This window comes from Canis lupus, chromosome 34 (genome assembly GCF_011100685.1).
Source record: "Canis lupus familiaris isolate Mischka breed German Shepherd chromosome 34, alternate assembly UU_Cfam_GSD_1.0, whole genome shotgun sequence".
In the NCBI taxonomy this organism is placed as follows: domain Eukaryota; kingdom Metazoa; phylum Chordata; class Mammalia; order Carnivora; family Canidae; genus Canis; species Canis lupus.
In genome coordinates this window covers 21,576,732-21,602,707 of record NC_049255.1, presented here as the reverse complement: position 1 = coordinate 21,602,707, position 25,976 = coordinate 21,576,732, and the positions used below count along the sequence as shown (strand labels likewise).

The window sequence follows — 25,976 nt, the reverse complement described above, 5'->3', positions numbered from 1 at the left end:
GAGAAAATACAGATGGTTAGGGGGGCTCACCAGTGTAAAGCCCTCCACGGGTCACATTATAGGTTCCTCCATCCGATCCTCCTAGCAACCCTAGGAAGATGATTTTACCTGCATCTCTGGGGATCACAGCATTAAGGGGACCCACCCAGGACACACTCAGTTGTGGCAGCACCAGGATGCCCACCCAGAGCTCCCAACCATGCTTCTGGTCCAGTCTAGCATGTCCATCATGAGGCACGCTGTATTGCAGTAGGAAGACTTCGCTGAGGCTGTCTTCAGCAATTTTTTTTTTTTAAGGTACAAAAGGCAGAGAATGGTCTGTAAGAAATACAAGGCACCCCCCATAGAAACAGGAGAAATTGTGTGCGTGTGCACTTGTACATGTGTGTGAGAGAGACACAGAGAGAGAGAGAGAGAGAGAGAGAGAGAGAGAGAGACTGAGAGAACAATCAGTGAAGCACTTTGGCCTCCCTGGCAGGTCTGGCACCTCAATCACACAGTGGCTGTTGGAAGGAAGTGTGTTTCTAGAGTTCCCTGTAACCTGTGAAGGAAGGTTTGTGCCTTTGGGGAAGGAAAGCCTGCCTTTCTATTTGCCACACTCTGCGAACACGCGCCTTACAACAGACATCTGCAGAAGGCTCCTGTGCCTGGAAAACAGAGGGAGGACTTAATTAGCACCACTTCCTCTCCCTCAGGCTGTCTTCTCTGGAAACACTCGGGGAAGAGAATCAGAGCACTTTGAGCCCAAGCTGTTTGAGATCCAGGAAAGAAGGAAACTCAGCTTCAGTTATATTCTTACAGCCATGGATCCTGGAAAATGGAGCCCAGCCGCCCGAATCCAGAATGATTTCAGCTCTTCTCTGATCATGGGCACAACTTTGCAAGGACAAGGAACGTCACTTCAACACCCTCCCCGATTTGAGAGGAGTACCATACATCAAAGCAGCCCACTCCAGTCCTCATCACCCTCTGCCCAGACACTGTTTATCCCCAATTAAATAAATGTGCCCTTCTACCCCTGCATGAATAGATTGCATACATTGAAATACTAAAAGCATATTTATACTGAAAATAAATCTAGACAAATTCAAATGTTTTCACTGCTTTACATGGATAAAGCCTGCCTTGCAACAGACCCATCCAGAGTCATTTATAATCTAAAAAGATCATTATTCTCATAAAAAAAAAAGATCATTATTCTCGAACACTCCATGGAACCTTAAATGTCAGCATTTCATACTCAAGTAGCACAATTTCTAAGGAAAGCAAGGCATCAAGGCTTAGAAGAGAGTCAGTCCGTACGTTTGGACCTAATCTCATTCCAGGAAATTCTAAAGAAAAAAAAGATTGCAATATTAATTGCTTATTCTGGGTTGTAAGGAAAAACCAGAAATCAACTAAATACCTAACAGTCAAGGAACTGCTAAGTCTATTCAATCGATATTGTGCAGACATTTAAAATAACGTTCACAAGTGCTGCAGCAGCAGGGAAGTAAAGGTTGCATATTCCTAGGTGAAAAAAACGCAAAAGCAAAAAACAAAGATTTTCTCTAGATATGGTAACCTGAATAATTTTTACGCTGGTAAAGACCACAAGGAAAATACTTACATTTATTGAGGTAGTTGTATTGAAAGTGAATTTTAGCTTTTTAAAAAGTTTTAAATGGTGTTAGTGCTGCTTTTGCAATAAAAAAAATCAAACATTTAATAGGTGTGTAGATTTGCAAACTGTGGAGCTTTTGCGGGATAATCTGAAGAAGTCAAGAAGAGATAGGACAAGGAGTAGACCCATCCAAATTGGTAGGTGGCAGGTTGAACAAGCAAGGGAACTTACATGTGACTTTCTCAGGTGCCTCTGCAACATGCCCACCAGGATCTTAAAGTTTATACACAGGACGTACCTGGATTCAGTCACATGTAAGTTCGAGATGGTCTCAGCAACACCCTATTCTCTCTCGAGGCTATGACCTTCTGCTTGCTCCCACTATGGGAACAGTGGCTGGAATGTACATTTCAAGGGCAGGGGAGGAGGAAGGAGATTCCGATTGCCCTGGAGCTAGCTCACTGGTCAACTAGTGGTCATATCTTCTCGACAAAGTAATGCCAAATAAATACCCAAAGAAGTGTTAGTCTTCCTTCAGTTAGATGATAAGAATTCTATATTTTACAGCTGCCTGTAAATTCAGAACTAAATTTAATATGGTAAATAACTTATTCCTGGGTCCTAGTCTAAGTATACCTGCCTCACTGTATACATGTCTTCATTTATCTCTCTGTGATTTTTTTCTGAAAATATTTCGGAAGGATATAGGGCATAAATTGTAGCTAGAGAATCAATGCCTCATCCAACTCCTTCATTTTGCAAACTTTGGAATGCTCAGATGAGGAATTCGCCCAAAGACACACAACTAATAATCAAAACATGACTCCTGACTCTCGTTCACTGCTTCAAGTTGTAGCACTTAGAAGAAAAGCAGAGAAGCAGCTATCAACCTTATGTGTTGGTCAACTGGAAACACTTTTGCCAAATATCTCCATCAGTCAGCTCTGCTTTGCACTGGGATAAGAGATACAGCTTCCATGAAGCAGGGCTCACCCTAGCTTCTCCTGCATCAGCAGTGGGTACCCAGCACCCAACACTACCACGTAAAGCTTTCTTCTCTACCTGGTGTCAGGCTGACTTATCCATTAGGTATGACAGGCGCAGTGCCTGTAGCTGCAAATCCTTTAGGGGCTCAGGAAACCTGTTAATTTATTTTAAAATCAAAACAATTAAATTTTATTGTCAAAAGAAATGTTTTATTTTTTTTAATGTTAGAAAAGAGTGAAATTTGTAGGACACCCAAAACTTTTGGTTTTGCCTAAAACCCAAAAAAATGGGGGGAACTATTTAAAGTCATAGAAATATAAGTTTTAATATTGATAGTATTATAGTGGAGAGGTCCATAAAGGCAAATGAGTTTTAGGCTCATGTAAATGATTATGTGCCCTGAATCAAGTCTACATCCTACTACTGACATTCCCTGCTTCTGGGGTTCCATCAGACCTAGAAACTTTACCCACCCATTTCCAGTGCCTTCCAAATTCTTTTTTTTTTTTTCCAAATTCTTTATTCTGGTTGATTCTGCTCCACTATGTACTGGGAGATTTCTGTCCTGGGAACAGATGGTACAATCTTAAGGTAATTATTTTTTGATTTATTAAAATTAAAGAGAGATCCAGAATAGTTGACCCAATAAATATGTGTTTTCTAGAAAAGTATGTAAAAGAACTATGTTGAAAACTTCTGATCAGCTTGAAAGAAGTAGCCAGCCACAACTCAACCAAAGGCAAAGAAAGGGGGAGTTTGGGGATTTTTCCTCCTTCTCACAAGAGTTTAATAAAGAACATGTTGGACATAAAAAGTATCACAGAGATACCAGTAAAAGTAAACAGAGATAGCAATAAAACTCAGAGCTGTTTCATGGTGAACCTCTTTTCAAGGGCCGTGCATGCCACTCTCCAGCTCTACTCTCCCCTTTTCCATCTGGTCTTAAGAAGGTCTGCTCCTCACCCTCTGTGCTTCCCTGGCAAGCCTGCAGAGCTGTTTTTCCCTTTTTCCGTTCCCCACGAGCCTCCATAAGTCTCCGTGGGATTGTTTTTTAAGCCTATGCAACCCTATTGCAGGTGCCTTATGATTTCCACAAAGCTTTTGAAATATTAGTAGCTCCTTAAGTATCCCCATTACTACCTCTCTGGATTGGAGGGTAGACTGAATGGCTAGTTAGGAAACACTTATCTATGCTAACCTCCACATTTTGTAAGTGAGGAAACTGAGGCCCAGAGGGGTTCTGTGTCTCCCCTGAGCTGTCCATTTAGTCTATTAAAAAGAAGTTAAAGACCATAAATAATGAAGTTATGGCTACCACAGGATTAAAAATACTGTATCCTGGGGATCCCTGGGTGGCTCAGCAGTTTAGTGCCTGCCTTCGGCCCAGGGCATGATCCTCGAGTCCCGGGATCGAGTCCCGCATCGGGCTCCCTCATGGAGCCTGCTTCTCCCTCTGTGTCTCTGCCACTCCCTCTCTGTGTGTGTCTCTCATGAATAAATAAATAAAATCTTTTTAAAAATTAAGTTTAAAAAAATAAAATAATAAAAATACTGTATCCAGAGGACAATCTGTGAGCAGGCCAGGAGCTCAGAAAAACCCATGGTTTGTTGACAAGAACTGCTACCTCTTGAGGGTGGGTAGTGCTGGGCTGGGGCGGGAGCGTGGGAGTAAGTTCCTGTGGCTTATGGTGCTTTCAAAGAAGTCAGCTGCTTTTCTGATGGTGACACCTCTACCCACTATAAGGGGTTAACATGCTCAAGGCACATCCCCAAAATAAAAATCCACTTTTAATTTTGACATTTTGTAAAGGTAATTTATGTGAATTTATATGTGCAGCCTTTCCTGAGTCTCTGCGAGAACAGCCAAGGGATGTGCGGTGGATAAACAATACTCTAACACCTCGAAACTCCAACGAGCCCTCCTCTGTGCCAGCTGAGATAAGAGAATTGGCAAACAAGTCTTCACAATTTCACATTTTGTACATTAGTGATAACATGCCAGCAGGGCTGCTCTGTATCCTGGGAGAAAGTTGAACTGATGCAGGGTCTCTTGCCTCCCAGCTGCCCTCCTGGTGGGCAGAGTCCTGTGCTCATTCAGCAAGGGGGTGGGGTGGGGAGACACAGGGCCAGCATGAAGAATGCACCCCCATTCATTCACTGGGTAACCCTAGGGAAGTCACTCCTCTTTCTGCACTGGATATTCCTCAACTACAAAATGAGAGGCCAGACTTTATGGTTTGCATAAACAAGTAGCCCAATTCACTCAAAACAGATCCATTTTGCTGGTTTTAGACCTCGTCTGAAGCTTTCATATGGGGAGAATAATATGTGAAACTTTGAAAACTGTTGGAGTAATTATTCCCAAGTTTCCTTCCAGCTCAATTGCTCTATAAGATTTGACAGATTTTTCTTCAGTGCTAAGAATATTCTAGATCTAAGTCTAGAGAGGTTGTTCATATATGGTTTCCCCATCCCATCTATGTTACGTGACTCCCATGAACATGATAGCTCCCCTATGATTCACTGTGGCTGTGGGATCATAGGAAGAGAATTGTGATGTCACAAATTTGGGTGTCCATTATGAAGATTCTGGGGTGTTGGCCCTCTGACTTCCCTCTAGTGCAAATGGCTATCCACACTGACCAGAGCTGCTGGGACATCCACGGGGCACCTCACCCAGGCCAGGGCCAGAGACATGTTAAATCCCCAATATGTCTTCTTGCATTTAAGAAGGAAAACATGCAGAGATTTGCTGAGACCCTCACACAAGATATTAGTTTTTAAGGGGAGTTCTTCAAAAATATACAGAAAAGAACTGATAAAAACAAAGATATTGACTAGAGAAATTTGTGGGATTACAGATCAACTTGTGACTCTCTGAGATCAATTTTCTTATATGCTTCCAACAAATACTTCCACTGGTCTCTCAACAAGGGTTATGGTAAAGCTTGGGTTCCTGTAGTATTTATCTCACTGTTGTGTAATTCCCATTACATCCCTGTCTTCACTCCTGGGCCATAAGCAACTCTGAGCGCTCATCTTTATAATCCACACTTGGCATGGGCATGGCATAGAGCCGGCACCAAGTACAAGTTCTCAAATAGATGTCCTGCTTGTTTCTCTGTCAGGTCTAAGATTGAAAGGCAAGGCTTATGTCAAACCCATTGTTGTTGGCAAATGACCTCATACCTCATACAGGAGTGCTCAGTAAATATTGGTGGGCTGAGTAATGGAGCCCACCAATGGGCTCAGAATGGAAACATCTTCTGGACACACACGTGCAGACACACATAGAAGTACATGTCACAGTCTTTCCTCAGAGAAGCTAATAGTCTAGCAGATAATCACAGACTTTGGTGATAGAGTCATATTAGGAGAATGCGCACAAATACTGTGGAAACAGAAGGCAGGATTAATAGGGGTGAGTGGAGGGTGGGTTGAGAGTGGGGAAAGCAGGAGGTGTGGAGAGCTGACTGCTTGTTGGAGATGGGCACAAATGTTCCTTGCACAACTGTGAGGTGTGAAGAGGGGTGTGCTCAAAAGACAGCAGGTAATATGGTGTAACAGAGGTGCCAACTGCTCACCCCCAGCCCACACTTCTTGAGGAGCTGGTAACAGTTGGTTAAAACTACAGCTCTCTTATGGGATGAAAGTAGAAAGAGCTCTTCACACCTGCTCTCTGCTATCAGCACAGCTCCATTCTTGCTGGAACAGCTCCCTCACAACCAACCCAAAGGCAACCATCAGGGCTGACACCATAAGTGTTCCATTCACCCCAGACATTTCGTGAGATTAACATCACTAAAGACTCTCAGAAGTCATGGAGAGGTGTTCCACGTTGCATACAGTCCTGCTTTGCACCATTCATTTCTTCTTTCTTTCCAGAGTAACAATTTCTCCCTTATGTGTGTTTATTATTTGAGGGACATAACTGTTTGGTCCACATATCCAAGTCACTCAGGTTCTCCCCTTCAGCACTCCAAATAAATGGAGTTCCCCCACAAAGATTAATTCTGGAGGTAGCACTTAATATAAACCTGTACAAGGATTTGTGAATTGGGGAGGAGATGGCTAGGGATGTGCTTGTAAAAGTAGAAGGAACTCAACCTATAAGCCAGGAGTCACCTGTAGTTAATTATCTCAGACAGTGGCAGAGGTGTCCTACTTTGCAACTGGCCTGACCGGGAAGAGCTTAGGGCAGGGAGGGAACAGAAAAATGGTGGAATTCTTCTCCTGGGAAGGAAAATAATTAAGGCTAAATCACCAACCTTCCAACCCCCTCTAGAAAAAAGAAAACATCAGCCTACAAGGAATTGAACAGAATAAAGATATTGTATGTTGGATCCAGATGATGTACTTCAAGGGGACTATAAGCTCTCAAATATTGTTCTCACGTAGAAGTGAAAAAGAAAAGAGCAGAATAATCAAAAGAATCAACAAAGGGCAACAATTCAGCTGACAGCAGCCTCTTTCTTCCCTCTCCAAAGTAAATAGGTTCCCTGATTTTGAAGCTGCTGATTCAGAAATTAGATGGTGACAAGGCTTAGAAATTAGAATAAGTCTCTTTCCCAGTTATTGGGACATCCCAGGGGAGTGTGTGGATTATGTCACCAGGATTACTACCTACCCAGCATTAGTCCCAGTGCCAGGGAGCATTGCTAGCCCACATTCCACAACCAGATGTTCCTGGCTGGGAGCTTTGTTTAAGGAAGTCGCCCCCAAGCCTGGGTTTCCTGCTAGGCCAACTGTGACTTCTCACAGAAGATTTTGTGAAATTCAGGGAAAGATATTCATCCAAATGCTGCCAATAGTATTTTCCCCCCACATAAAAACGACACCTTTTATTATTTTAATGCAATTTTATTAGAAACATTTATATTGAAGTATGACATGCATTCAAAAAACCATAAATGTACAGATCAATGAAGGATCATAAAATAAACACATCCATGTAACAACCACATAGGTCAAGAATACTTTATTAATGGCACATTGACAGGATTAGTTTTCTCAAAGCAAATATTCAGTTGATTTCAAAAGATGGAAATCTGAGAGCACTGCCAGACATTTTAGATACTTGACAACACCCTCAGAAACCAGATGCTCAGAGAAGTGACGTAGCTCAGGTCACAAAGCAAGTTAGAGGAAGAGCCATGGTTTCAGACTCCTCTCTCCTTTTCTTATTGCCTCCGATTCCTAGGAAGACTTAGCTACTCTATGAAGAAGAGAAACCTACCCTTCATGATGACTCCTTTCTTCAAGACTCTGAGGTTAGCTCTCTTTGGCTTCATAAAGCTTGTCTCTGAGGATCTATCCTGAAGACACTGCACTAAAGCCCACACAAATGATTATTTCTTCTTTGAGGAGCTCCTGGTATATATCTGACAGATGTTAAATGAATTAATGAATTAATAAAGAGACACTTCACAATGTCCACTGATGCTTCTCAAATTCTCCTTTTGAGAATTCCATGATCAGACTGGTCAAATTCCATGATCAGACTGGTCATTTGGACCCATGGCCTGTGAGATAACCTTTCTCTTTATTCTGAAGAGGTTATCACACACAGATGGTGATGGACCACCAACTGTGTCCTATGAGGAACAGTAGAAGGAACTGGAAAATTTTAGATGAGAGGAAAGAAAACATGGAGGACACTGACCACTCTCCTCAGATATCTAAAGGATGCCAAGGAGGAAAAAGAGTGCATTTATTCCATTTGACCTTAGAAGCATAAGAAAGATGAAGAATCTCTTGTTTTTCATGACCAAGCTTCTCCAAAAAATGGTCCCCCCCATGCTGCTTCTACTTAATTTTATCTCATTTATGCTTAAATCCATAGAAATCTGTTTTTCAGTTCCTTTGAAATATTCTCAACAAAGCTCTTGTGACTGAATCCAATAGATACTTTGCATCCTTTATCCTCCCTGATCTTCTTTAGCATGGTTGATTATTGATATCATCCTTCAAATTCTTGTATCCTTCTGCCCCTTGGAACAACAAATTCCAGTGTTCTTTCTACTTGCTTCTTCATTGTGTTTAGTTTCTTTCGGAGATACCCTGCCACAAACACACATCACACCCACATATCTCACATGCTGGTGTTTGTCAGAGCACAGTAGGGATGTTCTCTCTAAACAAGCTTCTTCATTCTTACTGCTTCACCATAATCCATAAATCTAGGACTCCCAAGCCTGTATCTTCAGTCAGATCTCTCTCCCAAGTTCAAATCCATCTAAACAGCTGCCTACTAGACACATCACCTTTGTTGACCCACAGGTACTTCAAACTCATTCCATCCAAAGATGAACTCATCATCTTCTTACTTCCTCCATAAACTTGTTCCTCCTTTTTATTCTAGTCTCAGTGAATGAAATCACAGCTCTACAGTTGCTCAGGCCAGAAGTCTGCTGGATTCTCTCTTCTTGTCCAATACTTAGCAATCAGGCACCTAGTCCTATAGCTCTTTATGCCTCAATCTATTAAATGCTCTACTTTGCGCCACTCCTAATTGCCATGACCTAAATTCACCTCTTGTTGATCATTTTAAAGGTCCTCTAACTGGTCTCTCTCCAATATTTCTTTCCCAAATTCATGCAACACACAGCAGGAAGACAAATCTTTCTAAGATACAAATAAGATTGTGCCACTGGCTACCTAACTTTCAATGAATCCTCATTGTGCTCCAAATAAAATAGGAGCTCCTGAGCATGGTAGGCATGATCTGAACTCCTACTAACCAAGTCTCACTAGGTCTCTTCTCTTCCTTTTCTTTTCCATCTTCTTCTCCCATCTTCCCCGCCACATCACAGCACACACAATCTGTGCTTCAGCCATACTACTCTATGGTTAGACTCATAAATCCACCCAGTTCTTTACCTGATAACTCCCATTGCCCTTCTTGTCTCAACTTAGAAAGCAGCTAGAGTCTTCTCTGACTAATCTTGTCTCATAACTTACATGACTCTCTACTTTTTCTGCTTGTAGACTATGTTTATCATTATGACAGTACTCATCACACTCTCTCTTAACTTGCCTTAATTTTCACATTCTCCTCACTAGTATGTAAAATAATTAATAATAGAGACATAATTTTCTTACTGCAATATGCTTAGCACCAAGTAGAGAACACAAACAGCATTCATTATGCAGTAGCTAAACAAATGGATCAGTAATAAAAATTTTTGTTCCATGGAGCACCCATGATATAAAAGCAAAGGAGGTTCAACTTAGAGAGTCTCTCTTCTCAAATGTGATGGAATCAGACCTGAAAAGAAAAGATCTGAAACCCTTTATTCTGAACCAGGCTCCAAACTTATCTGTTCCCATAAGCTTAACAGGAATGGCAATCTAGAAATGCAATTTTTCCTATGCTCCCCAGCTGCCATGATATTTATCAACCAGTTCTTTAATCAATGACTGTAATTGGCCTCTGTGAGTAGATTGTGAGCTCTAGGAAGGAATAAACCACACCCTCATTTGTCCTCTTGGATTCCTACAGGATACTTAACCCTCTGTGCAGGACAGTGAGCTCAGTCACAGTCACAGAAGATGACTGTACCACCAGAGACAGAGCAGGGGAAAAAGCCACTTCTGCTTCAAACAACCCTGACAGGTGACAAATACGAGAATCTTTCTTGAGAGCAGGTCTGAAAATACAAGGAGTAAAGAAGAGCTTATCCTGAAACCAAAGGACAATATTTGGGAGCAGACACTTAAAAGGGGTAAAACGAGACCAGACAGGGGGAGCAGTTGAGTTCTTAAAAACAGATATTGCTAACTTCTCATTTGCCGGTCATCATAACTGAAAGACAATCTATGTGTTAATATACATTGAAGTCCAATGCTAAACAAGACACCAAATGGGATAAAATAATTTAGGTGTATGGAAGTGTTATAGTAATGTCATTCTAAGGCAACTTTGGCCCAATTCCACTCCTTCTAGGTGAAAATGTTAACACCTGGAATTCAGCTGTTCTACAAGATGCTAAGAAGATCCAAGTAGGTCCAGAGAGCACCAGCCAGAGAGAGAAAGGCAAGAGAACTAAAGCAGAACATCATTCTCCCATGAAAATAATGAAGGCCAGCATACAGATATAGAGAAATGAGAGTATTTCTGTTTCAAGAAGGACCTTCAGATTCATTATAAGATGATTTAAGAAAATTAGACAGTTTAGAATGCTGATAAGTAAAAAGTAAAAGAAAAAAAAAGTTGATATTAGCTTGCTGTAGTTAGATAATAAACACAGATGAGGAATAATAACATCTGTCACAAAAGACCTTTTCTTTTTCTGTATTTCAGTAAGAAAACAAAACATGTAAGTACTTAAGAAAATATAATTATATGTGCACATAAGTAAACTATATGCACATAAATAAGTCCAGAATATTATAAAGTAAGGATAAATGTGTACTTATGTGTGGCCTGCTACATCTCCTGTTGAAGCAATAAGCAGCATGATACAGAATAGATAGTAAATGCACTGAGAAAATTAAAATGCTGCTGGTGATACTCACATTTCCTTGGTTCTGTGAAGGTGTATCTCAAGGCTGGCTTACTGGGGAGGAATACTGGTTTTGCTCAGGCTTCTGCAAATGTATGGCTTCACTCAAAGCAATCAAGGAGGTGTAGGAAAGTGGACCAGGGAAAGATTAACCAACACAGTCATATTTGTAAGTGTCATCAGAAATGTCATCTTCATATGTTAAGTACACATATATGTTGCGATAATACCTCTCAATTTATCTGTGGAAATCTGAGTGTTGATGCCTGCCCCCACTTATTCTGTGAGTTTTTTTGTGAAAATCAAGTGAAAACGTTGTGAAAGTACTTTGCAAATGATGGCGAATGCCTTGATCTTGCATCTTTTGAAGAGCCATTAGTATATTATCCTAAAAGAAGGAGGCAATAAAATAATATCTGAACAGGATATAGTGACCTTCCCTGTGACCATCTCTGAAAGATGCTAAAGGGAAAGTGGCACTGCCCAGAGCTTTTAGGGACAGCTGATTCCTATCTTGACAAAGGCAAAGTTACTGGCAAGATGTGAGGGATGATAGTGAGGGAAGACAGTGTGTTTAGACAAAGGATGAGCCAGATCTTCCCAGGGGGTAACTGTTCCAACTAGGCCAGGGGATCAGATAGAAAAATGAAGCTCATAGTGCCGGAATTTGATGCAGATGCTGCCAGAATCACCCATACACACACTTCCTGTGTCAGTTCCTGCCTCTAGAGTATCCCTTTAGAATATCAAATCGGTGAAAGAACATCTGTGGCTTATATAATGTATCCTATTTGTGAATGGAGAAATTCAAGTGAATGGATAAGTTTGACCAGTCTTCAGAGCTTCTCTTTTGAGATAAGTATCACCTAATGTGGGTTGGATCACGGTATTACTGCTTGGCATTATCTCTACATCTAAGATCTTCAACTATGACCCTGCATGGTGTTTAAAGAGATCACTGAAATGTGTGACATTTTCCAAAATATATTTCCTGTTAACTCTTAGGGAAGTTCCATCTTCCCTTCTTTTTTTTAATTTAAATTTTATTTAGTTAACATACCATATAATATTGGTTTCTGGATTAGCTGTCTTCCCTTCTTAATGAGCTGGGGCCAATCTCTAATGCCCAGTACTATCCCTGGTTAATATTAATTAATTAATATTAATTAATATTAACCAGAAAAATCACTTTTTCTCTTGCATCCCACCAAAAAAAAAGGCAATGTCAGGCTCCAAATGCCATTAACGTTAGACTGCGAAATTCTGTAGAGAAATAGTAATTTTCCCACTGAAGCCCAGCTAGTGGATAAAATTATTAGAAAATGCTAGAGAGTAGTTGAAATCAACTCTCCCATTGGGAGTGACTGAATGTAGACTCTTTAACATAGGAGGAAGCATACTTATGCTAGTTCAATGTCACACCCAATATTGGCTTCTCTAAGACTGTTACTTTGTTTCACTAATAATGTTATGTATTATAGATTTAGATAGCTTGATAAAGAAAGTGGAATTGACCAATATATTGCTAGAAGCTGTGTTGGTGTATCCAAACAAAGAAATAGAGATATCATTTAAAATAACTAATATCTCTAGCTATATTTTAAACTCATCATCTTCCAGCCAATCTTCCAGCAATGCCAATCCCTCTTTAAAATAGCAACACTGTTTAATTTATAATTTATTTATAATGTCTAATGTAGATTAGATAGAATATTATGTAGCTGATGTAATAAACATAGTACATAGTACCAATACAGTAGAAAGACATTCGGGTATATATTTTTTAAAAAGATTACAAAATAGGGCAGAGCATGATCTCAGTTTTTGCAAAAATAAAATATAGATATGTATAAAAGAAAGCTAACAAGGATAGCCACCAAAATGTTAACTTTGTTTTTCTCTAATAATGAGATTATAGAAAATTATATTTTCTAATTTTCTACAATGAAAATATTTTTTAAAGATTTTATTTATTTATTTGACAGAGAGAGTACGTGCATGAGCACGAGTGGGGAAGGGGCAGAAGGAGAAGCAGACTCCCGCCAAGCAGGGAGCCAGATGTGGGACTCAATTCCAGGACTCCTGGGATCATGACCTGAGCCAAAGGTAGACACTTAGCCAACTGAGCTACCCACGGGCGCATAAAATGAAAATACATTAAAGAGGATAAAATGAAAAAGAAAGCATTAGTTCTAGCCAAAACATTAAAAACTTAATTATTTTTAAGCACACATATTTTCATCACAGGTCTCTTATTCTCCAGCACCCACCATCAGAGATAAAAAAAAAAAAAAAAAAAAAATCGTTTCGTACAGAAAATGCATCAAAATCTGGCTGCCAGAAATTCTCTAAAAATTAAAGTCAGAAGAAGGCTAAAATTCATACGCAGATGGAGCCTGCTTTCTGTACACAGATAGTTGGACTATTGGGCAATGACTTTTGTCTGCCCACTGATATGCAAAGGCTATATTCAGGAAGTAAAATCAAAAGAAACTAGAGAGATGGAAAAAGATAGTGCCTCTTAGGCAAGTTTTATCAGGAGAACTAATGACATCACTATGTGGGCCACAAGTTACAAACTTGTTATGTAAATTCTATAAGGGGAAAAGGTGGGGAAAACATTTGTCTTAGAGAGATAAGTCCAATGTGCTTCCAATGAACAGATCCTCTGAGAACAAAGCCCTTATTTACAATGGACTGAGCAGAGTAATTTGGTAGAAGTTACAGGTTTCCAGCAAAAGGTCATAGCATGGCATGTGGAGTTGGAGAAGAGGTGGGAGTCCCCTTGTTTTGAAGAGTGGCCTGGGGAAGGGGCAGGGAGGGGAGCTGTTAAGGGGAACCATTCCACACCAAATTGACTTTGACACAGGCCAGATTCAAAAACATTGGTCTGAAACAAGCCACTGTAAAATACTTTCCTTCATGCCCCTCTGCATTATGCCAATAGACTTAAAGTCATAATGTAACCCATCTTCCTTGAGAATAGGTCAAGAGAAAATATCTGGCCAAGGGAACCCATATCCCAAAATACAGTCCTAAATTTCCTTCGCACCTGCTAACTCGTCAATGATTCTCTGTGATTTGCCCTGAAATGCATCCCCTCTCTTAGCAGAGATGACTTCACCTATGTGGTATTGAATGGGTTTTTATTTTATTTTCCTTTCATACTTTTTATTCCCCACAACTTTTATAAAACTTTAGTTCTTGTTTGTTTTCATTTGTTAAGCTTCAATCCTGTTTGGGAGCTTGGCCAATCAGTAGGAGTGGCTAAGTAACACAACTTAGCTTCCTCTCCTGGAGCCTGAAAGATGTCGTGGCTTTTGATTTAAGTGCAACGTTGTGGGGGATGTGTCACAAATCACTGACCCACAACTCAAAGGTACAAATGTTTGGAGAATTAATTAAACCAACTCTTCCACAAGACAATAGACAAGGAATAGTAACGACATAAATTGATTCATTTCATGCAATCAATTCCTGTATCAGGAAATAGACTGGCACAGGAGAGAATCTTTGGAGTCAGACAGGCTTGGGTTTCAATCCAGATTCCAAATCTACCAGCTGCCTGAGGTTGAATAGCAATTTAAAACTCCTTAGCTTCCATTTTCTCAAATGTGAAGTGGATCCAATATTTACCTTTTCAGGACAGTATAGGAATTGGAGGAACTAATGGTCTAAAGGCCTAGAAAAATACCTAAATTATAATAGAGTCTTAAAATCAAGCTTAAAGGTTTGAGGAAAAGGAAGCTAGAAATCTAATGATCAGTAGAATCTATGTTAGAGACACTTGAATGGTTGGGAGCAGAGCATGTAGTAACTAGTGATGATAGAGAAAGTCTTATATGCTTTCATACAAGCCTCCTGTAAGTCATTGAGTGTGTTGATTCAGACATGAATCATCTCTCTGGGGACTTTTTCACATGCAGAGGAGGGAACTTAACTTCTTGGCCCCCACATTTCTTTCCAGATCTGCGAGTCTAGGACTCTATGCAGGCCTGGTTTGGAGGCCCCATTCTAAAGCAAAGTGGAGAGCTAAGAGGCTCTTTTCAAAGCAAATCAAATACCAAAAATAATGAGGTGGAATATATTTATTTTTACCACCATCCCAGTACAAATCAAAACTTTCTAGTCCTTGGTTATATATTTATAGAGAATCACATCTTTAAGAGCACCAGGGATAAGAAATCAACAAGAACAAGTTACTAGTTTGTTTTGGTTTTGGTTTTTAATTCAACAACCAAGATACACCTAATGGTGAGAACTTCTTGCCTGGTTTCATTAGCCACCTCCAACCAGTGAGGGTGGCACTTTGGAGAGGATGCCCTTTCTAGGCATTTATCGTGCCCAACTCTCCCATTCAAGGTCAAGTTCTCCTCCCACCCCAAGCAACCACAATGTTGTGTGTCATGGCCTCCTCTCCACTCCCTGCAATGACCTAGCTGTAACTTCCTGAACCCCTTCACATAGTAAAAGTGTCCACTGAGAGGATTTCATCTTAGAACAAAGGATTTCATCTTTGTCAATTGTCTACACAACTACAATTCAAAGGTGAATCAAAACTAGATCTTCTTGTATGAAGTTGAGAAACTCATGGAAGGGGTAATAATTTAAGTATCAATCCTAAATTAGATAGGTTTAAAATTAAAGTATTTATTGTATCAACTATGTGCACACACCCCTAGTGGAATATAATGGAACCATTAGAAATCATATGTTTAAGACCGTTACATAACAGATAAAAAAAATCACAGAATAATGTTAAGTAAAAAAACAGAGTCCAAAGCTATACATAACCTATGGTTTTATTTTTAAGGACTGAAGTATATAAATAAGCAAGGAAAAGTCCTGAAAATTAACATATGGAAGTGATAAAGTGAGCTTCTCTCTAGGAGGGGGAGGTTGTAAAGGATGTCACAGCATAAGCCTGTAGTCAAATATTAATTGACATGAAAAAGATATATTATTATGAAACAGAAATGCAGATTATAAAATATTATATTTTTAAAAATCACCCACACATGTATTAGAAACACATGCACCAAAATGTTATGAATGATTATCTCTGCGTGACTGGCTTGTGGATGACTTCCACATTCTTTTTTATATTTTTTTCCAAATTTTCTAACTTTTTTTGCATTGAACATACATTATACTTAGGATTAAGGCAAAAAAGGTGAAAAATAATGTTTCAAGGATGTGGACGAAGTGAATATAAGTCAGAGTCATGGGGATTTTGGCACAAAAGGAATTGATTGAAATATAAGAATAAACATCCAAGACTTCAGAAAAATGATGGGGAAAGAGGCAATCATACAAGAGATCTTATCAAGGGTAATGGTGACACAAGGAGCTTGGAAGGGCTCCATCCTAGTCAGAGATCATTCTACCTGTGGGCCATGGAAATATACTTGTTTTTAATGTCCCTCTAATAGCTCCACCCTACCCCCTTAAGGCAGCTTTCCCTAGCTATCCAAACTCACTGGAGACAGATGGATCTCTTCAATAAGATGAAGCATTACAGCACCATAAAGTAAGTGCCTTTCCCTTTGGAGGCACTATGGGTTCCTCTTAAGTCAGAAACTGACTGCTTTGTATTCCACCCCTGCATCAACACCCAGTGTTCTCAACAGAAGGATGTATTTATGATATACACCACCTGGGGTATCACGGGAAGTCAAGGGTAGAGTAGCAAAGGGAAAGTAATCAGCTTAGCACTACCAACCGCTGCAGGAATGGCCTCCATGACAATGGTGCAAAGAGATTTTGGTGACTTGAAAATGAGGAAATCAGTGATAACACAGGCACAAAACTACTATCTTGATAGATGTTCATTTACAGGGATTGATACAGATGATAATTTGGACCCATTTAACTTTTCTTATTACATTGTAGGCCATACATAAAAGCAAAAGAGGGAAAAGAAATCTTCCCCTAAATCTACCATGCAGAGAAAATGAATTCTGATGTGTATCTTTTAAGACTTCTCCTTATATCTGTAGATAATATCATTTTTTTACCTAAAAAATAAAGTTATGCTGGAAATATGGTTTCAAAAGCTGCCTTTTACACTTAAGATGTTGAGTTATATATTGTACATACACTTAATATATTGAATATATATACTGTGTGCCAAACACTTGGCTTTAACTGCATTGGCTGATTTCAAACTCACCAGAGCCCTGTGGTCCAGGTATTAGAGTTACCCTCATCTTACAGATTAGGACACTGAAACTGGAAAAAGTTGAGGAATTTGCTCAGTCATATAGTGATAAGAGCTGTAAGTTGATCAAAGTTCTCTCAAACCTCAAGGCCCTGTTTTCCACCACTGTGCTAAACTGCTCAGTGAATAAATAATTTCCTATAGCAGCATATTAGTGGCTGAAAAAGTTCTGTTATGCAATCAACTATATTTATTTAGCTCGTCCCCTATTGATTCTTATTCACGTTGTTGCTTTTTTACTTTGCTTTTTAAAAATGACTATGTATTGAATGAAGATCCTTGTAGGTAAAACTTTTCAAGATCCTTAATCCTCAGTAGAAATTGTAAAAGTGGGAATGTTGGGTCAGAGTTTGTAGTTTCAGGTATTTGGTATATATGCCCAAGTTACCCCTCCCAGAAATGATGTAGAATTTAACTTAAGTCTCTGTGGAATATGAAACTCGTTTATATGTGAATTTTTTTTTAAAAGGCTAGGAAGAAATCAGCCTAAAATTAAAACAAAAAAACAAGTCATAGATAGAGATTAGTAGCTGCCAGAGGTAGAAGTTGAGGGGTAGGCAAAATGGTGAAAGGAATAAAAAGGTACAGATTTCTACTTATAAAGTAAACAAGAAATGGGTATAATATACAGCATGGTGACTACTATGATACTGTGTTGCATATTTTAAAGGTGCTAAAAGAGTAGATCTTAAAAGTTCTCATCATAAGAAAAAAAATTCTTGTAATGATGCCTGGTGATAGACATTAACTAGACATATTATGGTGATTGCTTCACAACACATGCAAGTATTGAATCATTACATTGTGCACCTGAAACTAATATAATGTTAGATGTCAATTTTACTTCAATAAAAAAATAACGAAAAATATATAGCCAATTTTCCTGTGTGTCAGGAGAGAATTCTGTAATTTTAAGAAATATGTGTTTTGCAATTAATGGTTTAAATGCGTCCAGGATTTGCTTTGACTTGCAATGGTTTTTTAAGTTGTGAGATTCAAAGGTTGGGTGTGTATGTGTTTGGAAATTTTTATTAGCTTCATATTTCTGGTCTTACTGATCCACAAGAATTCTTCATTTTATTATATGCATGAACAATTAAACAAATGTTCATAATGTCAACAGCTCTTAATGATTATATTAACACTACTGAAAGTTACAGGTGTGTGTAATGATGGTATAAAATTTTCAAAATAGACTTATCAGTTATCCAGTTTTATGTATCTCTGACCTAAAAGCATAGTGAAAAATGCCAGTTGGCTTCCACAGTTCTAGGTCTGATTTACCTAATTCACTAACTCTGCATATAAGAATATCTTGAACTTGGCTACTCTACTTTTTGCTTGTGTGGCATAGATTAATCAGCATAGTGCAACTCTACATGGTACAAAATGTTTAATTTAATTTATTAACCCAAATACATTTTGGGGAACCTTCTCTGTGCCAAGTATGGTGCTGGGGAAGGCAGAGAAATGGAGAGAGTGGGAGAAAAGCTGCAAATACAATTTCTGCCCTTAAGGAGTAAATTGTCTCTAAAAGAATCAGATCTGCAAAAAGATAATTACAAGATGGCTGGATAAAGACCTAGATAGTAATCTGTGCAAAGTGCAAAGGAGTATTCTAGGGGCAGTGCAGAGTCATGCTGAGCTGTCTGAATATATATGGATCTAAGAGCTCTTACACAGAGTAAAACATCAAATAGACGCCAAGGACCCAGTATGACCCCCTGCTAAAGACAAGGGTTACATTTTACTCTAGGAATTGCCTTTTGGTGCCACTAACGATGGGAGAGAACAGCTGCCACTGGGAGAGACAAAGGGTGTGTGTGCAAAGCTTTTTATTCTAAACATGTGTTTTCCAGGGCTGGGTCAAATAATATAGGTTTCAATGTATCTCTGTTTACAGAGTAGTCATGTCCCAGTTGGGACCCATGTAGGGCTGAAGACCCAGAAATATACGGTTGGAGCTCCATGTAAATAGGAAGAACTTTACAGCATATGACCTTCAAGTGGAAAGAAAGCAGGAGGCTGCATTAACGATGTATCATAAGTTCATTCTCAAAAAAATGAAAAGAAGAGGGAAAAGAAACAAAGGAAAATAAAAGAAATTGCATTCTCATACTCCAATATGGAGATGGTTCAATATGAAGTCCTGTGTTGACCATACTTGGAAGACTTTCCAAATATTACAAGTTTTCATTAATGCACATGCTGAGTTCTTGCTCCTCTTCCACCCTGCCCCCAGGGGACCCAGACATCCTGCATCTGTGTAACAGCATCAACGGTTCAGGAGGTGCTACTGAGAGGTCTGGATTCCCTGAGCTGTGTGAGCTCTATAAAAGCACATTTCTATCATTTCCTCCCATCTTCAGGCAGAGGAAATCCTCCCTCTTCCCCCTCTACCTTGTGTCCATTTTCTCTACAAATAAGCTCCTTAAAAAAAAAAAAAAAAAGATTTATTTATTCATGAGAGACACAGAGAGAGAGAGACAGAAGCAGAGGGAGAAGCAGGCCCGATGTGGCACTCGATCCTGGACCCCGGGATCACACCCTGAGCCAAAGGCAGACCCTCAACCACCCAGGTGTCCCAACAAGTAAGCTCCTTGAAAAGAACATCTGTATTCATCAGCTCTACTTCCTAAGAGGAATTCCCATTCTCTCCTGGTCCCACCCAGCCACACTGCTTGCTGTGTGTTCACATCGCTGACCTCATGTCCCTCCATGTCTCAGTAGCATCTGTGCCACCCGACCACCCTCTCATCCTCAGAAAGCTCCCGCACTTGGATCCCAGCGCACGTGGCACTCACCTAGTGTGGGCTCACACTCTGGCTGCTCCCTCTCCATCTTTTTTCTTGGTTCCCATGGAACCACAGAGTAAGAGAGGGTGGTGGGAATAGAAAGAGTGGCCTGGTTCAGAGGCAGATGGTAAAGGGGCACATTGTCTATAGAAAATGTAAATGAAAAATGCTTTTCATTATTACCATGTGCTGGGTATTCTAAACAATTCCAGTGATGGAAATCTCCTCTCTGCTGGCATAGAACTGCCCCTACCATGCCCTTTCCCTTTTCCCCTTTGGTATGTTGTTGACTGGCTTCTCCTCACCTCCTTCACCCGAAACCTTGCAGTATCCAAGTCAGTCCTTAAATCTCTCTCTCTCTCTCTCTCTCTCTCTCTCCCTGGTCTATACTCCTTTGATAATCTCATTTAATTTCATTGCTGTAAATATCATGTATATATTGATGACTCCCACTTTTTACCTTCAGCTCAGGTATCATGAGTCTCTGATTTTTTGTTAACTCACTACTCAACATCTCCAACTTAACCTATCCAAAAGTAATCTAGCATTCCTTCAAAACTTGTTCCTGCCATGGTCTTCATCATATCAGATATAAGGCCGCTGCTCTCCACCAGTTGTTCAGCAAAAGCCTTGGAGTCACCCTTGGCTCCTTCATGTCTCATTAGTCCCCATTCAATCCATCTCAACCACAAGATTCAAGCACATGTCCTCATCTCCACACTACGAGCTTATCCAAGCTTCCACATCACTCATCCCGATCATAGCAAGAACTCCTTTATAAATCTCCCTGTTTCTGCCTGCCTTCTCCTCACCTCACCCTCATCTATTCTCAACACGAAGACCAAGGATTCCCTTTGAAATGTAAGTTAGACCATGTATTTCTTCTGTCCAAAATCTATAAATGGCTCCCATTTTACTCAGAGTGAAACTCAAAGTCCTTATTGTGTCTTACAGGGCCTGTATTATTGTTGTCCCCTTCCCTGCCCCACCATCATCTCATATATTATATATTTTCTTGATTGATTTGCTTATTTTCCATCTGTCTCATTAGACATGTAAGCTACTTGAGGGCAGAGATTATTTCTTTGTGTTCATTGCAGAGGTTTTCCGAAACCTCTAGAACCCATATTCAATAAATAGTTTTGAAGGAATGAAACTTGAAGGGATGTTTGTATTGAACAGATATTCAATAAATAGCTTTAAATGAATGACTCCTCTTCACATACCTCATTTTACTTTGTGCCACACCACCTACACATTTCCCATGAAGCACAGGCCTTTGAGATGTGGGCACAATGATGAACCAGTCTCACACACAAGCATGCAGACGAAAATTTAAAAAGTTTGGTTAATTATACAAATACCTTGTGGTGTGTGTGAAAACATTGTTCTGGTGACTGGTGGAGTCCTTTATAAGACCAGAACCTTCCCTTCAGCCCATCAGGAATGCTTTAAACCACAGTGAAGCCTTCACATATTTGTGGAATTCTTCAGCAGTATTTTAATGGAAGAGCTGAGGGCTAGGACATCCAAGAACCTTCTATAACTATTCCTTGGGGGGTGACTGCTTTCCAGACCAAAGGAAAAAGCTTATCAACTAAAAATAATGCTCCATATCCCACAAGAACTTAGGCACATCACTTTTCTAACTTTCAGATAACCCAGAGGAATAAACTTGCTCCAAAAAAAAAAAAAAAGAAAGAAAGAAAAAAATTTAACCATGTTTTTCCCCCAAGTATTCTTTACAAGTTGCTCAACATGTTTTTAAAAAATATTATCATCCATCTTTGTAATTCTTCTGTATATTACCACTTTGCCTTCTCCCTAAGCATCTGATAGCGTCCACTGTGTTTAGAAGTGCTCAGTTCTGGTTTTTCCCTCTTAATTTTTTTCAAAAAACTTAAAGCTAAGCTTAGTGGTACTTACACAGTTGTTCTGTCGCTACCAAATTAAGGACTTGGATAGCAATGAACTTGGATTAAATGTCTGGTCAGTAGTTGCAACGTTCCTTGAATCCACCATGTTGCGCCCTGTTCTCAAGTCCTTAGCCTGTCATTCAGCACCCAAGATCTGGTACAGACCCACATTTCTAGCCTCCCTCCCTCTCTGTCCCACTGGCCCTGTATACAGCCACTACAAATGTGCTCCTTCTCTCTCTCTCTCTCTCTCTCTCTCTCTCTCTCTCAAGTACACTTCAGATAGTAATGGCTTAGGAATTTGCTTAAATTCTTTTACTAAAAACTCTTCCCACCTCTATCTGTCCAAAGCCCAGCTCAAATGCCATTTCTTCCTTACAGCCATCCTGGTGTCAAACTACATAGTTTCCATGAATATCTCTTTACTCATTGGCTTTCTTCTTCTTGTAGCATTTATCATATTTTGTCCTGTGTTTTGGTTATTTGTACACACATTTTCAATACTAGTAAGCCCCTCTGGGGAAGCGTCATTGCTCTTCATCCCTAAATCCCCTAACTTAGGGTGATGTACACTATAAGTGATCCAGAAGTGATTATTCTATCAGTGAATGAATTACAGAAAACATATTATTGGGCTAGTTTCTAGAATTTCAGCAATTTGTTCTGTATTATTTTAGAATGTGGAGTATTGTGTTACAATCTATGTGCTATCATACATCATAATTTCTTTTCTTATTTTTATGACATTGATCTATTGAGTAAAGAGTATTACCCTGCACTTGTCAATTTTTCTCTTGTAGGCACCCAGAGATTATGCTAGAACTGTGTCAGGTCGCTAAGTACTTAAGCTTTCAAGTCACTAAGTTTTGACATCTGGTTTAATATCCTGGGTAGGTATCAGGGCCAATGGCATGTTCTGCTGAAGTCATCATTTCTCTTCCTACTCTGCAAATAATAAGAGGTTAGGGCCAAAGAATTAATTTCACCTCCTCCCTGGTGACATTGATCTGTAGCCTGGCCTATCATTATGTAGAACTAGGTTTCCCTTGAAACACAGAATGATTTGAGCTCATGACAGGTTGGAAGAAACCAAAATTGAAAAACGCAAATACTTGCTAGCCAAAAACAGGTCTCACAGAGATGCGAATGATTGGGGAATACATGCTCTATCTACAAGAAGCACATGCTGCCCAGACCCAGACAATATGTTTTCCATGTGGGTGTTTGGACCCACTAAAACCAGATCTTCTGATCTTCCTGAAAAATGATATATCTGAACTTTTATAAGAAATTCCCTGGATGTTAAATATTTGCAACTGGTTCAGTTTTGTTGACCACTGCACCACAAACAAAACACATCTGAATCCTGTACTCACCTGTGGCCACTAGTCTGCAGCTCCTGGATTAAAGGAACTCTAGAACTCCACCCTGCCACTAGGTTCTACAATTCTGAATTAAAGATCACACAGCATTACAACCAGTTAAACTGAGTGACAGCTCTTTAGAAGGGTCCTAAAAGAAACAAAGACCAAGACTGGCTAAATAAAATGAAGATGCCACCAGTGCTTGCACAGCTCCTAATGCTACACCTAAGAGGTTCCAGAATTTGGCTAAAATAAATATTGCACAAGAACCAAGATAATAAGAAAAGTGTCTTCTCTAGAAGTCACGGATTCTACAGGATATGATATTTCCATCGAATGCTAAGGAAAGGTCAAAGTGCTCTAAAATGTTTAATTGAAAGGAATATTAAAGGACATCTGGGTACAATACCCCCAATGGCACAGCTCCTGCTTCTGCTGAGGAATGCCCAGCACCATTCACTATGCATCATGGGCAGTGAGAGTAGAAATGTTGTTTGGCTGACAACTTTAATGATCACTGGCCTTGTGGCCCTGTGCATATCATGTCATCTTTCTGGGCTTCAGTTTCTCCATTTGAATAAAGTAATTGATTAAGTGACTCCTTCAAGATGCTCACAGCCAGACACTACGAAACTATAGAAGTCTGCCAAAGATGGTGTAGCATGGCAACCCACTGTGTTGTGGTGGGCTCATGGGGAGAAATATTAGCACTGTCATAACAGACTCAAGCAGACACACACACACACACACACACACACACACAGACACGTGCGTACATGCACATAATATTTCCTTCCACAACAGAATGCTGCAACCTTTTGAGCATGAAGGAAAAATGATAGCTAAAATTAGCATCTTAAAAAAATAAACTACATAATCACTGAAGATGAGATTTTCTTAAAAACTATAGAACAATGAGATATAATGATAGCTGTCATAAGAGAGGAAATTGCAGGAGTCAATTTGAAAGGATTTGGGGGTATTTCCACCCCCCTCTTCCTCCGCTATCTACCCCCCCTTGAGATTTGCTTTTCCACATACCACAGGAAGACTGAAAAGCTAAATATTTCCCCAGGGCTTTTATGAACTGTTCCTGCTGACATTAGGAGAGTGTCATCCAGCCCCAGATGCAAGCCTTCTCATACAGAGAGCTAGAGCATGTTTCAGGCTCCACGGAGCCATTTTCCCACATTTGCATATCACTTTTTGGTTTGCAAGGCATTTATATATTTTATATATATGTGTGTGTGTGTGTGTGTGTGATATATATATATATATATATATATATATATATATATATATATAAATGCCTTCTCATTTTTTCTCTAGAAATACTCCAATTTGATGAAGCCTATATATCATTATAAAATCCATCTCAGATGAGCTCAAAAACATCCCTCCCAACCTGCCTGTAAGGAAATAACACCTTTTGTTTGTCATTTGACAGTTCGGGAAACCCTTTCACTTTTTTTTTTTTTTTTTTTTTTGCTTTTTGAGATAAGATATGACTTGCTGGGTGGTACAGAAGAGGAAGAGAAGGAGGAATCAAATTTAATCTTGGCCTTAGCCTGCTGATCATACTGGAACAAATCACTTCAATTCACCAAGCCTCTGTTCACTAAGCCACTGAATAGAGAAAATTATACCTTATCCTATGGTTTTTATAAGGCAGTTGAGATCAAAATCAATATATAGATAAGTATGTCAAGCGATTTTATAGCCTGAAAAATGCTGGTCTACAAACCTCATCAACTCTGGGCAGTAAGGACTAATGGAAGACTTTTCTGTGGTCGTGGCAAACTACGAGCCTAGATGAAACTGTGAGTCAATGGTGGAAGTGGCCAGAAACCCAAGCTAGGGGCCAAGAGCAATCAAGACATAGAAATCCCATCTCTTTGCAGAACCAGTAAGAAACCACCTGGGCTTACCTGACTAGGTTGTGGCTGATCCTCAAGACTCTTCTTTCCCTTCTTGGATGAAGGGGCAAGACCACAGATAGTGGCCAGTGAAAGTGTGGTTGGCTCAGATGAAGCCTAACACGAGGGCACCCTGGTGTTGTCACCCCCTCAGTCTGAACCCTGCCTCAGCGAGAAGGCTGAGTTATGTGCTCAGACTCAAAGGGTCAAATGAAAGGATTGAGGGTGTTTACAGGGAGGAACTCAACCTGTCAGGGACAGGTTTGTGGGTGAGGCCTTTCTCGCTCTAGTGACACACCTCTCTCTCGTCCTCTTCTTCAAGATGTCCTCGATTTTCCTGCCAACTTCCTCTTTGATCGAAATCTTCTGGTGAGGTGAGCAGGAGCAGCCTCCTGTCCATTCCCCCACATCATCTGTATGTTCCCAATTAGCTGTAAGGAAGCCTAAGCCTGAAGTCTTTGTTCCTATTATTAGTATTCTTTTATGATGACTTAATTTATTGGATATTTGTGATTTTCAGCATCATCGCAACTTTTGCATTGGACATATAGAGGACATGCAGAGCGGTAGATCTCCATGAGACCAAACCCAGGCACATGTGCATACAGAATCTCTTGTCAGTATTCCTTTTAGAGTGTTTAACACACAACATGGTTTTCCATTTACGTGCA

At 39.8% G+C, this 25,976-nt stretch overlaps 1 protein-coding gene across 3 annotated transcripts in view; it reads right to left on the bottom strand.

Moving 5' to 3' along the window:
* Window positions 1-25,528, bottom strand: part of TPRG1 (tumor protein p63 regulated 1) — a 136,901-nt gene extending 111,373 nt beyond the window's left edge. For all 3 annotated transcript variants that reach the window (XM_038583680.1, XM_038583681.1, XM_038583682.1), the window contains exon 1: window positions 25,318-25,528. The gene's annotated coding sequence lies outside the window, so the exon portion shown is untranslated. The remainder of the gene's footprint in view (window positions 1-25,317) is intronic.
* Window positions 25,529-25,976: the final 448 nt, after the last annotated feature.